At 38.0% G+C, this 19196-nt stretch overlaps 1 protein-coding gene across 3 annotated transcripts in view; it reads right to left on the reverse strand.

Moving 5' to 3' along the window:
- The window catches only part of fhit (fragile histidine triad diadenosine triphosphatase), a 187398-nt gene extending 170022 nt beyond the window's left edge, over window positions 1-17376 (reverse strand). The window contains exons 1-3 of one of the 3 annotated variants that reach the window (XM_086087400.1): window positions 17333-17376; window positions 8559-8595; window positions 8391-8444 (exon numbers count right to left, since the gene is read on the reverse strand). The gene's annotated coding sequence lies outside the window, so the exon portion shown is untranslated. Of the gene's footprint in view, window positions 1-8390; window positions 8445-8558; window positions 8596-16372; window positions 16421-17332 lie in introns of those variants that run through there. The other 2 variants (XM_086087401.1, XM_086087402.1) reach the window with 2 other exon arrangements.
- Between the last annotated feature and the right edge of the window lie 1820 nt (window positions 17377-19196).

A 19196-nucleotide genomic window follows, 5' to 3' on the forward strand; every position in this document is an offset into this window, starting at 1 on the left:
TTGTTATCACCTTTTACCAAATGACTGATATATTCAAATGAATTAAAGCTCCCAAGAAAATATCTTTAAACTGAAATAGTAATAACAATAATAATAATAATGCATCGGATTCAAAGACGCTTTACATAGAATGGATACATTATTCATGCACTCACACATTCACACTGGTGGCGTTAAGCTATTTAAGTAGCCACAGCTGCCCTGGGGCAGGCTGACGGAAGCACGGCTGCCAGTGTGCGCCTACGGCCCCTTCGACCACCACCAAACATTTGCACCTTCCATACACCAATTTGAGTAGCACTAGTAATTTTAAAATGGCAGCAAGTCCACCACCTTTTTTTTTGCCACTATGACATTTGTTCATGAAACTAAAATCTGTCTGTGTTGCCTCATTCATAATAGTGTTACATTAGGTATCAATAACAAATAGCAAGTTTTGAGTTTTCTCTATAGTTTAATCAGTTTAACACCCAGATAATCATTTGTTTTCACATATTGATTATGTTTTAGCCTGCCTAACAAGAAAGATTCACTGTGGATGGCAGGCTCGATACAATTTCATAATTTCTACCATTGAAAAAGTATGTTTTTTCTGTTATTTCACTTTGGACTTAATGACACATTTGGAAGAGACTCAGAAATGTACATTAGGATTAAGAGAGGCAGAAAATACCCAGGGGTGAGTTTTTATGCATTACAGGTCATTATATGAGAGGCCTGAGAGCCACTCAACCACCATTAACTAAGATGAGGGACCAACAGGGCCACTTCCTGTCAGGGAGTAATGGGAGAAACATGAAGTGCATGTTTAGAGCTGATGGTTTCAGATGTCCCATGTTTGGAAATAACTGCAACAGTGAATCAATAAATAATGCACTGCATGTAAGTAATTTAAAGAAAAATAAATAAATAAAAGTTGAAATTTACAGAATTTGTTATAATAATATGAAATTTTGCATCAATACAGTTATCTGTTCTGATCCTCTTGAAGATAGAAGAGACATGGCAGAAGGAAAAATAAAAAAAATGGGAAAAGTGAAGAAAGAAATTAAGGGATAAAGGGGTATTTTGTAAATAGATTAGACAAAGTTCAATTTCTGCAGAAATTGCGTGGGAATGCTGAAAAGGTGAATGAATGTATGTGTGTATTTAAAGATAAATTATGTGGAAATTATACATTTTTAATTAGTTAAATGACAAATGAATAAAAAAACTTGAACTGCAGTCTGTCTAAGGTGAGATCTAATCATTTCAGTCACATTATAATCAATTTCCCGATATGATAGTCAGTTGGTATACATGTATAATACTTAGCATAACACCCTTGGATATATTTGCAATGTACAGTCGGAGGTGGGATTCGAACCTGCAACCTCCTGGTTACTGGACAATGCACTTTAGCAACTGCGGGATACTGTGCAGTATCAGACAGCTGGTCATGATGACCAGTTAGCGTGGAAAGTGGGACCTAGAAAAAGTTCAATGTTAGTCCCATTGAAAACGAATGGGGAAAAGTTGATATTCAACGTTAAATTGTACGAATACTGTAAGTAATGTGGAATCAGACGATATATACCCTGGGAGGCGTGAATTTTTGTTGAAGTTGAAATTTGAATGGTGTAAATTGGAAGTATTATGTGGGAGTTGTTTCACAGCAAAAAGAAAGTGTGGAAAATATCACAATAACATTCTCACAAATATCTCTGGGCAGGTCAGTCACACTGTGTGGCTGGTATGGGAGGTGGAAATGATTATTTGTACAATCACCTGTCTTTGGCATCTGTCAGTCACGATGAGTCTCGATGACGAGTCACCAAAGCTGTGCACTCGAGAGCTCTCCCGATCGCATATTGTTTTTTTAGGAATGCTACGAGGCTTACCTCGCTTTCTTTTTACCCATTTCGCATTGCTCGGAAAAGACTACGCACAATACGTTACAACGTAAAAAACAACAACAACAAAAACAATGATTGTTTGAACAACTGGTGTATGTACAAATAAACTGGAAATGATTTTTGAAAAATGAATCTCATAGCTATGTTAGTAACAACCAAATAAATGATATGGAGCAAACTTGTCATAACACTATTTATATAATATAATATTTTTTAGAATCAATTAATCTATCCATTATTCAATCGATTAATTAATTAACAGATTCATTGTAATTTTGCATTTAACTGTATTACAAAAGCTTTTTCCCCACTGATTGTTTATTAACTATTGATTGGTGGTCATTTCGTACTTTGTAATCGTATAGTGTACTATGTTATGTTGTTATGTTATGGTTCGTCCATTGTTTTCCAAAGTAAAAACAGATGTTTGCAAATGTATTATTTTTGATTATACACAGCCGTTAGCTACGTCATTGTGGCTGCATACGGGAGCTATTGAGAGACTCTGTACGCTGGTCTTGCTCTAAACGGGTATCTCATGCCGGTCGCCAGTCTCTTTAAGCTCCTGGCGATACCGATAGCACGAAAACATCCATCCATTCACCCAAAAGCAAAAACATGGTATGAAGGATCCTTTTCACCTTTAAACAACTTTGAAAAGTAGGCCGCCAGCTGTCACAAACCTACCATGCACTCGAGGATAGAAGCTAGCCATTAACACTAGTAACTGGCTACTATAATGCAATTTTAATTAATGACTGTAATTAATTTGTGATTTAAAAAAAATGTTGTAACACATTAAATTAGAGATTGAACATGATTTTGGGATGCTGTTATGTTGACATCGGTGGCAACAGTATGTGATCAGTGGTGTAGTCCAGGGCATACGCGGGTATACGGCGTATACCCACTTCTGAATCCTCCTGGATGCACAATTTTTGAGCACCATTCAGCCATGACCACTGATCTGTGTATATTACTGGATCGCCTCTGCTATCGGCTATCCAGTAATATATAGATCAGTGGCCACGACCCACCCTCCGCTGCCTGTAACTGGCTGGCCTGCAGTCGCTGTCTTGTTGGTTAATTAAAGGCATGAGAACTGATGCACCTATCAGAGAATGAGTAGGGCGGGTCATGAAGAGGAATCTATTCCTCTAGAATTCGTCTCCTGCGCGATGATCGTAAATGTGAGTGAGACAGAAATAAATAAATGTCTTTCCAGTGAGTGATGGCATGCAGGCTATTCGAACATACTGTACTTACAATGAAAACATCATTCACAGGTAAGTTTTAAAATTGTTTCCAAATAAATCATTGTTAACTTTTAAACTACTGACAATATCACTGTACAGAGGAGGTTTTTGTCGCCAATACATTATAGTTAAACGTGCGTTTTGGCTAGGCTAATGTCATAAAATGTAACGTTATCCTAAAGTTAGCAATTTAGCCCTAAACTAGCTAGATTAGGATCATGTAGGGCAGTGCTTTTCCACCTTTTTTCAGTGATGAACCCCTGCAAAATATTTTGTCAGCCTAGGACCCCCAACCAGCGCAAAGCATTTTGGATGAACAAAACAAAACAAAACAGTGCTGTGCCATCTTGTGTCTGGTTTTAATTTGGGAAGTGGTTTTAACTTTGGCCACAGTCCCACTATGTATCAGTCAAAACAAAACAAAAAAGCAACAAAGTAATTGTCTTAATGGTAAATAATTGTGCACTAATTATCAACATAACAAGTCTTTCTTTGGGATCATGGTACAGGTTTGTTTTCAAAACAAATAATTCAGTTAACTTTAAATAGAAGACAGAAACTGGAACAAAAAACAAAATGGTTTCTTGCAGGTATGCTACTTTTTAAATATATATTAAAAACCCATGTGCCCCCTGATGTGTTTCCACATACCCTCAGGGATACACCTACCCTGATTGAGAACCACTGATATAGGGAACCCCCGTAATTGTTTCAGTAATTGTATAATTAACCCAGTTTGCAAAGACTGTTATGCTAGACTGCAATGTTAGATGAATGAAACTGTAATAAATGCCAGGACCAGAGATTATCTCAGTGTCTGTGAAGCCCCTCCCCCTTTACCTTATTTTTAGGTCTAAGTAACATTAACCAAGTTATTGTATACTGTATACAATAACTTAAAGTATTATAGCCCTAACTAACTTATATGATGTAGTTTAATTTTATGGTAGATAACATATTATTCATGTTTACCTCACAATAAATACATTTTACATTACAAACTGCTCCTAATTCGTTCATGATTATTTTATTATTGTGCGTAATTACAAATGATGGCTTTTCCCTCACGTCACCATTTCTAAAACAGGGTGTTTTTCTAGAAGCAAGAAAAAAAAAGTAAGTACAATTTAGAGTATACCCACTTCTCCAGGGACCACTACACCACTGCATATGATCCCAACTTGAACAATATGAGAGGAGCCTTTTCTAGTCAGCTAAATCGTATTGTTCCAAAATCTTTTGCTTTAGATTAATCCCCACCATTACAGTCACACAAAGCTCAGATGAAATAAAGAATCTTATGGAGCTATTCTCTTAGTATTGTAAATCTGAAATACACCATCTTGTGTATGATTGGGATGCTTCATGGAATTTACAGTAAGTGCAACTTTGAAAATCAAACAATTTCGTGAAACAAACCATTTTGAATAGAAAAGTACTGAAATGAAATTTCAGCACAAAACCTCTTTTGGCAATATTTTTATTGAAAGAACAGACCATCACTTAACAAATCAACAAGCTGAGTTCAGTAATGTATACCATGACATTGAGTCAACACTACATGTGAATATTTCATGCATACATATACATATTACTCTTTTTTTCTTGAGCTTCTCCTGTTACTACATTATTAGTTTTTGCATGTAAATCCGTTATTGTCTATTATTGTGTGGTGTGTGTGTGTGTGTCTGTGTGCGTGTGCATGCGTGCGTTCGTGCGTGTGTACTGCAGTAATAGCTCGGTGAAAATTCCAGTGTCTCTACTTACACTCATCTTTCATAAAAATCACAAATTGGGACTTTTGGCAGACAGATCATTGACTCTTACACTCTTACAATTAGGGTTGTTCCCAGTAATTATTCATAATTTTTCAGGAAGTTAACAATTATTCAATAACCGCTCTTGCTAATTATTCAGCTGAATGTGACACATAAGGCGGATTTTTTTTTAATCTTGATCAGCATAGGAACAACCAATGCATGATGCATAAAAAAAAAAAAAAAACTTTTAATCTCACTGGCTTTCCAAAGACTTGGGTTTGCTCACTGTCGGCAGGAAGGAACAGAGGCTGACGGTATTGAGAAAACAGAGCAAGGGAAACCGATAATAGCATAAAGAACAATGAGGGGAGAGAGTAGGAATAAATATAAAGTGCACTCTCACGGGAGGGATTTAAAAAAAAATGGACAAAAATGAATAGGTTGAATATTGGAAGTCCATGCAGGTAGGTGTATTTAACTCATTCAACCCCAAAACGTGTAAATACGTTTTTTAAACTTATTAACTCTTTGACCGCCAAAAACGTTTAATAACGTTTAGTAAAATCCAAATGAGTGCCGCCAAAAACGTTAAAAGGCTATGTTTTTGTTTTTTTGGGGGGGGGGAAACGGGTGGAGGAAAGCCTTGGCAAGCTGTGCTAAAAGTATCAAGCAGATCGAGTTAGTATAATGACTATTTTTGGGCATTAGATGGCAGCGATGACTCTCTTCACAAGATCGGGTAGGAGTCAGTAGAAGACGTGAGGCGGAGCTAGAGTGTTGAGGGGAGAATGGCTGAGGAAGCGAAAATGGCGACCGGTTGCAAGCAGCTCACGCTTGAGCATTTTTCTCAAAGACGAAAAGCATCGACCAATGCTAAAGAGCACATTGATGATGATGATGGTGACTCCGAGGTTGACGCCGAAGATGGAAGCGTTGACGCGGCGGCTTCGATCACGTCGTAAAGCCTCACCGGCTAGCGATGCTAACGCCGGAAAATGTGGTGCACAACCGAGCACTTCTGCACAGGCGGACGTTCAATCGGACGATGAAGAGTACCCCGAGTCCAATGCATATTCATCGGAGGAGTGGGTACAGTCTGATCACGGAGAAGACACTGGTTCTGGACTACGATGCCACCACGAATGGAGTGGATAAGATGGATCAGAACATCTCTTACCACCCGGTATAGGAACTGAAGGACATGAGGAAGCCAGACATAACACCAGGTCACCGTATCATGATCCTGAGAGTAGACTTGATGACAACATGGCCAAACACACACTGCAGTATATATCTGCTACTCCCCGGAAAAAAAGGCCGGCAAGAAAGTGTTGTAGGGTCTGCACGTGAAGGGGCAATCACAGTGAAACTAATCTGTGGTGCAAATCCTGCTGCGTCCCCTTGCACGCAGGGGAGTTTTACACAATATACCACACAAAAAGAAAAACTGTGTAGTTGAAACATCCACACAATTGTAAATAGTACCACAGTTGCACACATTTGTAAATAGTTTGCCAAATTGTTTTGTCAAATTGTTACACTGTTGAATGTAAATAAACGTATTTTGCTATCAAAAAACACTTTTTCATTGTCGGTGGTAGTGTTTTACAGAAGTAAAGCACTGTTTAGGTGTTTGTGGCATCATTCATGGAAATAAAAAAGGTGTCAAATTCACTAGAGTGCATGAAATAATATTGTTTCACAAAAAGCTTGATTTCTCCGTATTTTGGTCCAAAACAGAGCATTAGGATGAAACTAACCTATTTTCTATTGTTGATTACTGAAAAACGGAATAAGGTAGAAACAAACTTTTTTTTTCTGATGAAAGATGAGAGTTCAATCTTTCATTTGGTAGTATCTGTGTTTCCATAGTCTAAACACACAATTTTCTGTGGACCTTGAAAGATCAGTCAAAATGCTTAAATCAGCTGGCACCCACATGTTCTCTTTTCTGAAAATGCTTGGCAGTCAAAGAGTTAATAATAAATAAAAAAAATTCAAATTTTTCATAATCTTGTTAACTAAGTCAGTTATTGATACAGTAATTTCATAATCATTCATAAAATTTAGTTCAAATTAAAAAGACTGTACTGTACTGTAAAAAAACGAGTGTGACATTGATTTGTGTTGGTCATTTTTCTACCACTAGATGGCATAATTGCTTGTAAGACATTGGTGATAGCTCAGTGCATTTTTCTTTTCTTATTCAGCGCTATCTAATCTAACATGGAGTAATTCTGAAATTCTGCAAATTCTATAAATTGTAAAATACAACTGACCCCAGTCTCCACAAAGATACACATTATTTTTTAAATGTATTCCTGCTAAATGTAGACCTGGAAGTGTCTGCTACGTTGCGAATGGAATTCCTCCAGTACAGGGTTTCCAAGTAAGGGGTGATCATTAATCGCATGTTAAAAAAATTAGTGATGTTAAAGGAACTTTAAATTAACTCAAAATTAATGCACTCATTTTGACACCCCTAATCTAAATACTATATTACATACTGTATGTAAAGTATTGATAATCTTGTGCATATTGCCTCTTTTCCCAGGCTATGTGTGATTCTGTTCACACAATTATGAATAGGACTGGAATGAAAGAAAACTCCTCGTATTTGTCTTGACACTAGCAATCCAGCAAGCAGGAAAATAAGAAGATGAGCTGGCTGATGGACAGCAGTGCTGATGGAGCTCCGAAAGCCTTGTACAACTGCAGCCTCCAGTCTCCTCATAGCCTCCCTGATGAGCCTCTTGCCTGCCATCAGGCCTAGCATTCCCTTTGCATTCTGTTCCCCTTTCACAGACTCCCAGAGGTGACAGGGAGGGATTGGGTGGCTCATAGCAAAAGTAATTAAAAAGGTTGAATGGAGTGACAGAAAGAGGACACCCAGGGAAAATAAAGAAAATAATCTCGTAGGAATAGAGAAAAAGGCCGAATATACGGGGGAGCCTATAACATGTCGGATCAGACTTCCAGTTAAAAGGGGCATATTGTTTTATTTCCTTCACTTCAAATACAGTACAGAGTCTCTTTGGAGATACACAGACATAAACACAAAAATATCAAACAAGGATATGCTTTTCTGAGATTTTTTTTTTTTTAAACTAAAGCCACAAGGCCTACTTCTACCTTTCCCTCCTCCTAAAGTTCTCAATTTATAGTTAGGTTGAATTACTTCCTTTCTCAACAAGCCAGCATCTTCACAGCTATAATTAAAAATGTCACCAGAGTTTAGAAGGAAAGCATTTCAGTGACTCAATTCATTTTAGAATGACAATAACTCATCATAGTTTCCTATATTCTGTGGAATGTGTAGTAAGAGTAGGAATGTCTCATATGCTCATGGCCCTGAAGGTGAGAAATGAGATACTGTATATAAAGTAGTTTTTTTAAAACTTGTGAAACGCCAAACTAATTTAAAGCCCAGCTAATTAATTTGTGATGCAGTTCCAATGTGTAGTGTGGTGGCTGAATACCTGAGAGGATGAAGTCTTGGCGGTGCAGTGTGTTGGGAGTCAGAACGTCGCACGCTTGTGGGAGGAGAAAGAGGTAAGGATGTGATTTTTGATGTGAAAATCACCAAAGGAGAGAAGCAGAGCATTAATATGCAGCTTGAGGTCAGGCCCTGACAATCTTATCCATACCTTTGGCCTTGACAGCTTGGAACTAATTTGACAGCTTCTGTAATAACACACAAAGTCACAAATGATCAAATTAGGCATTTTATCTCTTTTACCTATCCACAACTATTTACTGCTTGTACTCCCTGTTTACCAGGGGTACGCGTACCCATAGTGGTGTATGAGCACAGTGCAGCGGGTACGTGAAAACATTGAATTATTTATTTCCAAGATAATAATAATAATAATAATAATAATAATAATAATCTCACACAGCTACGCCAAAATCACAACAGCAGCGTCAGCGCAAGTCTTACGCCCAATTTACACAACTGCGGAACAGCCGTGGTGCGTTTTCCATACGGCCACCGCACGGACTGCAATTTACACTGACTGCGTTGCGTCAGCTGTCCGTGTCCGGAAATTTGCACTCGCGAGACCACAAGATCACGGGGGTTCACGCTGGAGAGTTGAGTTCACACGATAACAACCGTGTGTAGAATAGCCACACTTGCCTGTTGTCACATCAATATGCTTTTGGACATTATTTCTGTCACTTCTACCATGGCTCTTTTACCATCAAATCACGTTTTGTATTTAAATAGTGTTATTTTGTCATGTTTAATTTAATCTGAGCTTGTTTTTTGTCTTAAATGTCCGACTCATGTCATACTATGTAGTTAGCTAGGTTCCCTCCCCCCCAAAATGAGTTCGCAAACTATTTTATTTTTAAATATACCGGATCTACCTTGATGCCGACGCTCGATTTCTTGTACGGCTCGTGTAATTTCTTCAGCTTCCTGAAAATCTGCAAGCGTTCCGCATGCGGCGTCCAGAAAAACCTTCCGCAGCGCCGCATCCGTTCCGCACCGCATACGCAACGCACTGCAGCTGGTGTGAATTAACAAGCAGACTCGAATGCTTTCTATTCCCTGCTGCGGCCGTACAGAAAACGCACCGTCAGTGTAAATTGGGCGTTATATGCTTGCAATGTTTGCATAAAGCTGTCTCTTTGAAGTTAATTGCCTCCAATTAACTTTTGTTCTCTTTCTCGGTAAGTGGATAACGGGAAGCGATATGGACGAGGTCCTCCAAAAAGGGAAAAAAGGCCATTTTGCCTTGTTCTAAAATATATATATATATTTTTTAATCTTGCATCTGTTAAACCTAACATGTTACAAATTTGTTGTACCAAATATTCTGTACAGTGTTCCCTCGTTCTCTGGTGGGGTTCGGTTCCAAAAAATACCCACAATAAATGAAATCCGCGAAGTAATTAGCTTTATGTGTAACATTTATTATAAATGTTTTAAGACTCTAAAACACCACACAGTTTATGCACTTTTCTCATCGAGGCATTTACATTTTCTCACATTTCTCTCTTGTTTAAACTTTATCAAACCTTTATAAATAATATAAAATAGGTACATTACTGTAAAAAAAAAACATGCATACAAAATTACACCCCCCAAAAAATCTGCTAAACAGTGAGGCCACAAAAAGTAAACCGCGTCATAGCGAGGGAACACTGTATTGATTAAAAAGTGGTTCGGAAAATTCATGAATGAATGAATGAAATACATTGTGTTAAATGAGGGAATGCAGTTTTTATTTACCGAAATATTAAAAAGAAAGAAAGAAAGAAAGAAAAAGTTGGTTTACTTTTCTTAATGATGCTCAATGTAGGAAGTTGAATTTCGAACCGCTACTACCACGTATGGCCAAAAAAATGAAGCTGCACAATCCCTTCTTCACGTACACACTGGGTGCGGGCATGACATTACATCCACAGACAGAGGGAAGAAAATTTGAACCCGAATCCTGTCTGAAAACTATTGGCTTGCAGGAGTAGCCATTGTGAAGCAGGGTTTACCAAATCTGGTCCTCAAGGTCAGAAGTCCTGCATGTTTTTTATGTTAACGCCTACCAACACACCGGATACTAAAGATCAGGATCATAATCAGGCATGCTGATTAGCTGATTATATGAATCAGGTGTGCTAGTGGGAGGAAACATCAAAAACCTGCAGGACTCCGGACCACGAGGACCGGAATTGGTGAACCCTGAGTTAGGGAGTTAATTTGATAATTAGAAGATGTTTGAGTCATAAATGGCCACATAAAAAGTCTATTTTGAAGATATTTTGAGCAAAAATTCCTCCATCGGGCAGCTTTAAGTGCTATGTTCCTAATATTTAAAGTTTAAATGCCTGTTTAAAGGTGAGTCAAGGGAAATCCATTTTTGTGGTTACTGTTATAAGTTACTGTATACTGTTACTTGTTATTCTTTACTCTGATTGGATTTTTTTTAATGTATAGCTATTACTGTACTCATTTAATTTCAAAGCAACATTTTTATATTAAATGTTCAAATTAATAAAATAAAATAAAATGATAATCATCTAATGATTAGGTTTGTTAAATTATACTTTTGGAGAATCATCAACACATAGGTGTCAGGGTACTCATGGTTTGACAAAAAGGTTGTCACCCCCCCCCCCCCCCCACCCCAAAAAAACGGTTGGGAACGAGTCTATTGACTGCTCTAATGCATAATCAGGGATTAAAGATGTAGAAAGACATTTTACTCAAAACAATTGCAGTGAGCTGTAACATTATATGCAATACGTGATAGAAGGGAAAGTCATTTCTTTCTTCTTTTTTTTTACAATAATACTGTATGTTCTATCACATTAGTCTGAACACAGTATTCTGATTAATATCGCGTTTGTGTAATAAGCAAAATCAACTCGATTTAACCATCGCAGGGGGCGGCCAGTTTGCCACCTGTTGTCGACTGGACTTTGAGTAGTCACCAATATCAATACCAATACCAAGTACACATACCACGAGTACTTTTGATCCATACATTTTTTATTAAACCAATGACAAATCACTTTAAATACGATATATATATATATATCGTATTTAAAGTGATTTGATATATATATATATATATATATATATATATATATATATATATATATATATATATATATATATATATCCCACTACAGCAGGGGTGCCCAAGTCCGGTCCTCGAGAGGCCCTATCCAGTTGATAATTTTATTCAGCTGTGTTGGATTAGGGAGACATGGGCTGTGTCCGAATGGCGCCCTACTCCCTATATAGTGCTCTACTGAGGGGTCATGCCATTTTGTAGGGGTGTCCGAATGTCCAGGGAGCGAAAATGTAGGGCACTCAAAGTTACCCACAATGCACTCTGAAAAGTAGTGAATATTGATGTTCATTCAACCGGGTTGATATAGATTACAATGCATTTCGAGTATGAAAAAAAATGGTGCGAGCGAAAGTGCAAGCGCGAGAATCAAAGCGATGCATTAAATATATACTACGAAAATCATTCGTTGTAAATATGTACAACAAAAAAACTATAGTACAGTTTTAAAACATTTTTATTCACAATAAATAGTCCTAGATATATGCGCTGGTGCATTAGGGCAGGGACGGACGGTGGTCACGTGATATGCGACGAGGAGAAAGTAGTGAGCAGTTTGTCCGAATCGCCAAACAAAAAGAGGGCACTATATAATAGACAACTATATAGTGTGGGGCTATGTAGTCAATGAGGGGTTAGGGGTGGACATTCGGCCACAGCCATGGAAAACAGGCTGGATAGGGGCTCTTGAGCACCTGACTTGGGCACCTCCGCACTACAGCATTTTTCCCCAAAAATTGCATATTAGATTGGAAATTTGCTATTATACTGTTTCCGTTTGTTCATAAAATACATATTGTATATAGAACACACAATAAAATGTATTTAAATAAATTATTACACAGTAAAGTGCAAATAATTAAATTAAGTACAACAGAGCTTCAAGTAGCATTTAGCAATAGCTTTAACCACTACCGTATAACCAGCAACACAAATTTGTAATTTGTTCTGTCCTGAGGCACCAATTAATTCAACTGTGGTGTCTCGGTCTGAACACTGGGTGGACCCCACGCTTAGACAGAAGAAGAATAAGGAGTAGTGCTGTCACGAACGACTTTTTAAAAAATCGTGTCTCCTATCAATTATTCCATCGATTAACATAGTAGATACCACCTTCCTGTTGCTGATACATGTAGGGCCGCCATTTTACGTGTGTTTGACTCCAATAAATTCATTAAGAACATGTAGTGTTGCCAATTTTCTTCCTTTTCAGTCTAAAGAGATCACAAACAAACCCTAAGAAGCCAGTGTTTTGCTGAACGTCGGTTGGAGTCCGTCAGCAAGTGTCCGTGTGGAAACACAAAATATTGGTTCCGGCAAATTCCAGGTGTCGCAAATGTTTTAAAAATGATTAAAATAGCTTTGACGCATGCATTTTGGCAATTTTTGGGGTCGACTGTTTTCCCCAGCCCTAATAAGGAGCCATGAAGATGTCTGACATCATGCACTGTAAAAAGTAATTTAAAAAAGAAATACAAGACTGATTGCTCTTAATACTACACACCTACCAAACTCGAATGTCCGGCACAGGTCCAGACAATGAACCCCAGCCTTTGTGACACTCTTTGCGGCGAATGAAGGCTTTCATATGTGCTGATAATGAGCGCAACAAAGCTAAATGCTCAAATTCACGTGAACACTAGTGACCCATTTTCTACCACTTCAGTGATCATCCACAAGCCATTATCATGTTACAAAAGCACAAGCGCTGAAATTAGAGTGATAAGGACTAGCCAAGCTCAGCTCGTTCCATTGGTGGCAAACAACATTCCCATCAAAGGCAATGTATGAGTACAGTATGTGCATTGAAAATTAGTCTTAACTTGCTTTTCAACCGATTTTCGTGAACCTTACTTTCTTGTCAACAGCAAAGCATGTGCTATCAATACAGAAAATAAATTTCTGATTGTTTGTTTTTTGTGATGTCTCCAAACATGGAACACAGCAACACTTTGCCCGTACAAACTTTAACATCGCCATAGACTATGGTAAAATGATGGTAAAGGCACTTGGTTCCCGGAATGTAGGGATGGGCGAGTACAAATACCAGGTATGGTATCGAGCCGATACCAGACACATTTCATGGTATCGGTACTCACGATGGATATCGATACTGGTATCGGCCTCCGCTCTTGTGGCCGTTTTTTAGTCAGGAACTAAAGGCTGAAATGGTTATTTTGCATTTATTGACCGCCACAGATCCTTCAAGTATGAAAAATCCGAGGGATTTTTCCTGCCTCGAGCACTCGTTTATTTAAGGCTTTTTAGCATAGTGGACGCAAGGGCTACTTTTAATTTAATCACTTACGCCACCAACGCATGGGGAGGAAGAAGAAGCGGATGTTACGTATTTGATTCAAGCAGTGGGAACGAAGTAATTAAAGACAAATCGAAGGTGCAAGCGGAATGCGGAAATGGCGACAACAGCGAAAGGGAACAAGGTTTCCGTAAGTGAACCATGCGGAAGGATCATTACCGATCCGTGGGGCCGCGGCTGGGGTGGGGTAAGTTGCCGCATTTGCGCCCAAGGCGCCATGAATGAAGCAAACGACACGATACATCAATATGTATATGTTATTATAGCCACAACTTGCAACTTGAGTTGCTGGACAAGTCGTGGTGACAGTGGACAAGATAGTTGTCCATTGCTGGAGCTCTCCATGCAAACTGGCAAGACTTCCTTGTTCGCCGACCCCACTCACTCGCCCATCGAAAAGGCAGTTTGCGATGGCAGAGCCCAACCCAAGACACGCTTAGGACCGTCCTCTCATTTGAATATAATTTTGACCTGACAGAGCGTCTACAGCATGAAATAAATAAATGTGAGAGCAGAGCCTTTTTATATATTGATTGATATTTAATTCTATTTATATGTTTATGTGTGTATTTATTTCGACATTTATTATTATTATTATTATTATTTATTTATTTTTTTACTTAGGGATATATATATATATAGGGCAGGTGGGATCATATAATCACCCCAGAGCACTACCCCTGTACCCCGCCTACTGCCCGAAGCCATGCGTTGGTGGCGTAAGTGGTTAAATTAAAAGTAGCCCTTATATATATATATATATATATATGCGGCACGGTGGCTCCCAGTGCAGAGGACGTGAGATCGAGTCCGGGCTTCGGCCTTCCTGGGTGGAGTTTGCATGTTCTCCCTGTGCTTGCGTGGGTTTTCTCCGGGTACTCCATTTTCCTCCCACATTCCAAAGACATGCATGGCAGTTTAATTGAACACTCCAAATTGTCCATAGGTGTGATTGTGAGTGTGGGTGGTTGTTCGTCTCTGTGTGCCCTGCGATTGGCTGGCAACCAGTTCAGGGTGTACCCCGCCTACTGCCCGAAGCCAGCTGGGATAGGCTCCAGTGCCCCCCGCGACCCTTGTGAGGACTAAGCGGTTAAGAAAATGGATAGATGTATATATCTCTCTATATATATATATATATATATATATATATATATATATACATACATATACACATACATTCCCTGCCACGTCCACAGTTTATGAATATATATATATATATATATATATATATATATATATATATATACATTGTCATTTTAAAAATCGAATCGTTGAAAATTTGCTAAACCGTGAAATAGAATTTTGTCGTCTAGATTACTAAAAGATGTTGTTCTAATGTTCTGTTACATTCAAAGGTTTTTGTGAGCTGCAATTTTGCACAAATGGCAGAGAATGCTGGATGGGATACATATATACCCTCTGAACTGGTTGCCAGCCAATCGCAGGGCACACATTGATGAACAACCTTCCACACTTACGATCACACCTAGAGACAATTTAGACAATTGCATGTTTTTCAGAATGTGTGAGGAAATTGGAGAAACCAGAGAAAACCCACACAGGCACGGGAAGAACATGCAAACTTCACCCGGGAAGGCCGAAGTCTGGACTCGATCTTACGTCCTCAGCACTAAAAACAATTGGGTCACAAATAACCCAACTATGGATAAAAAATGGACCGATCCTCGACTCGGGCCTTTTTGAACCAACTTTGAGTCAAGAAATGGGTCTTTTAGTGTTAAGCAACTCAAAAATAATGGTCAAATCCTTTACTTGGGTCAAAAAAATTGGGGCAAGTCAGGTCAAATTGACCCATAAAATGGATCGGTCAATTAAACATAGTTTTTTTTTAATCAATAATTGGGTTATTTTTGACCCAACTGCTTTTAGAATGTGCTAACCAGTCAGCCACCGTGCCGACCTAAACTTAAAAATTGAAGCTGGACTTTACTTTTCACATGATTATTATATCATATATAAAGGGAATCTTGTGACTCATATTGTCCAGATTTCATATCATTTTTAAGAGTGGACTCACTTAAGGGCCAGTTCTTCTGTAACGTACTGAAGCCTAATTCCCCCCCTTCCCTTTCCCCCTCCGGCCCGCACTCACATTACTCTAACCAAACCGTGCCCGGACCCAGTTGCCTCCGAAATATACGTCATCAAGTTGATTCACGCAAGAAGAAGACGTCATCATGGGGGACTGCACTTCATCATCAGACCAACGTAAGCCCTTTGCTGCTGCCATCTCTTTGCTGGGGACGCTCTGGTTGTTGTATGGTCAACAGTTCACTCATTTATTTATTTATTAAGTTTTTTTTGGGGGGGGGGGGGCAGTTTTGGCCCTTTATATTATATTACCTATGTTTCACCCTTTTTTTGCTCCTCCATAGAAGTTATGTTTTCAGGGCTGTTGGTTTGTGGTCTTAGCAATGTAAACAATTTATATTTCATTTTTGTGAAATTTCTGGATTCTTAGTTTCTACTTTTGTTAACATAATGTGCAAAAGCATGTTCAACAGTTGCCTCCATTTGAATATTGCATGAATAAAATGCAAACCTATGCAGGATGTCTCTTTGTGGTGTCTAACCAAAAGAGGGTTTTTTCTTTCTTTCTTGTGAATGTCTGCAATATACAGAAAAACCCTCTATTATACGCAATTTTCCAAAACTTCAAACATGTATCTAAAACACTCTTTACCTTGTCATTGACATATCACATTGCAGCAGACTTTATTTTCCACTTTCCAAAATATACAATGAATATGAGTATGATTTGACATTTAAAATTTAGAGATACAGATTCAGAATGAGTCACCTGTCCAGTACAGTTAAGTTACCTGTAGTGTTGCTGGTATTTGCTTCTGAATTTAAATGTCATTCCAGCATAAATACCTATTACATTAATCACATATAATGAATTAGTTGTCTAAGGAATGTTGTTAATAATGCATAATACGAAATAATGTATGCAGTCTATTAACAGATCAGTGTTATTTTGTAATCACTGATACAAAAAATGGTGATCTATTTTTACATTTTTGGCACAAACATGTTCATAAACTGTAAAATAATCTCATTTGCCAGCTATATACACAGCAAGTAAAAATGAAAAAAAGCGTGTGAAAATATCACAGGATTTATTGGTTTATCTTCGAAGGGTACAATGACTGCAGTCAGTGAACTGTATCAAAACAGGGACTTATGCGACACACACTTCCACAAAGGAAAGCAAAGCAACGACAACAGTGATTGAGATTAAGGTGCTATTTCCACACGCCGAAAGCTGTTGTCACAGAAATCATTTACGTCCTAAAACGTTATAGAGTAACCGGTAGACGGTCACATTTAAAGGGACAGACGTGCCAGCAAATGTCTCGAAGCATAACATAATAGGCCTGCTCGCTTCCTGACGGCAAAACATATATATTATAATGAACAGAAAAACAATAACACTGTGAGTTGCACATGAAAATCGACGTTCCTTCAACCGGTTTATGTTCACGTGTTTTGTACTCACCAAATCCGGAAAAGATGGCTATTGCCGTTGCATTGTGGATAATGTAGTTTTGATCGTGCTGGTTTCCTTTGAAACGATTAGCTTTGTATATATAAAGAACTACATACTCGATAAACTGTAAGTGTGGTGTGTTCACGGAATGACAAAATTCCACGTCCAGAGCGGTACTCCTGCAAGCGAAGTGATAAGCAGTGGATTACAAATATGATGTGGACAGAACACATCAATGCCCTGCAGAAAATGTCGTTCTGTTGACTGTGTTGAAAACAAATACATGTAAAACATTTTTATTCTATGTTTTTACATTTAGACTGTAACATTTTGGTGTAAAAACACAAATATGTGATTAAAATTGCATTAAATAGAAGTATTGAATAAAAAAAATATTGTTAAAAGTAATTTCATATGAATAAAATCTAAGTTGGGTCCAACCATGGCCAAGATATGCCTTGCCTGACTTTATACTTAATTCAACTGCTTTCAAATACACATTTCAGATGCCGGATTGTAGATAGATGGAAATTAGATGTTATTCAATTTATATTCCTCTTGACAATTCCGAGCTTTACCTCAAGTCAAAAATTGTGGTCTTACTTGGTGAAATGAAGCTATCCGCTCATTGAAAAACATTGGAATTTGGATCGTTGTATTTGTAATTTGATTTGTGATATTATTGATTTCAAAATATGATGTAATGTCATTTAACTACTATAACAATCTGCCTTGTTTGCATCCTAGTGACAGGTAAAAGTAATACAATACGTTGCTTTTTTACGCAATGTAAAGGAAGCATTTGCATTGTGCAAGCAGCAGAAAAGCGCAGATGTTGGGAATTGTCAAAGGTGGTTAAACGTGAATTTAGAGCATCCAATTGCAATGTATTGAACCTTCTGCATCCATTGGTGTAAATTGCTTCTCTTTCTTTCGCTGATGCAGCAGCGTTGTTTCTGATTTTTTTGCAAAGCATATTTTATATCACTATAAGCCAGCATTAGCTTTCCATTTATAATTATTTGAAAAAACACACTTCTTTCATCTAATAGGTCTTTAAAGCAACTAATTTTCAGTTTTACCTTTTCAAACGTGAAAAAAAAAAATATATATATATTTATATATATATATATAGGTGGCACGGTGGATTACTGGTTAGCACGTCCGCCTCCCAGTGCAGAGGACATGGGATCGAGTCCGGGCTTCGTCCTTCCTGGGTGGAGTTTGCATGTTCTCCCTGTGCTTGCGTGGGTTTTCTCCGGGTACTCCATTTTTCTCCCACATTCCAAAGACATGCATGGCAGGTTAATTGAACAATCCAAATTGTCCATAGGTGTGATTGTGAGTGTGGGTGGTTTTTCGTCTCTGTGTGCCCTGCGATTGGCTGGCAACCAGTTCAGGGTGTACCCCGCCTACTGCCCGAAGCAAGCTGGGATAGGCTCCAGCGCCCCCCGCAACCCTTGTGAAGAATAGATGGATGGATATATATATATATATATATATATATATATAATACTACTAGGATATATATATATATCCATCCATCTATTTTCTTAACCGCTTGTCTTCACAAGGGTTGCGGGGGGCGCTGGAGCCTATCAAGGACTATATATATATATATATATATATATATATATTCCCTGCCACGTCCACAGTTTATGAATATATATATATATATATATATATATATATATATATATATATATATATATATATATATATATATATATATATGTGTGTGTGTATTATATATATATATATATATATATTAGGGCTGGGCCAATAAATCGAAAATCATTCAATGCATCGTCATTTTCAAAATCGAATCGTTGAAAATTTGCTAAACCGTGAAATATAATTTTGTTTTCTAGAT

This window comes from Leptonotus elevatus, chromosome 10, assembly GCF_054856555.1.
Source record: "Leptonotus elevatus isolate MCC_2025b chromosome 10, RoL_Lele_1.0, whole genome shotgun sequence".
Lineage (NCBI taxonomy): Eukaryota > Metazoa > Chordata > Actinopteri > Syngnathiformes > Syngnathidae > Leptonotus > Leptonotus elevatus.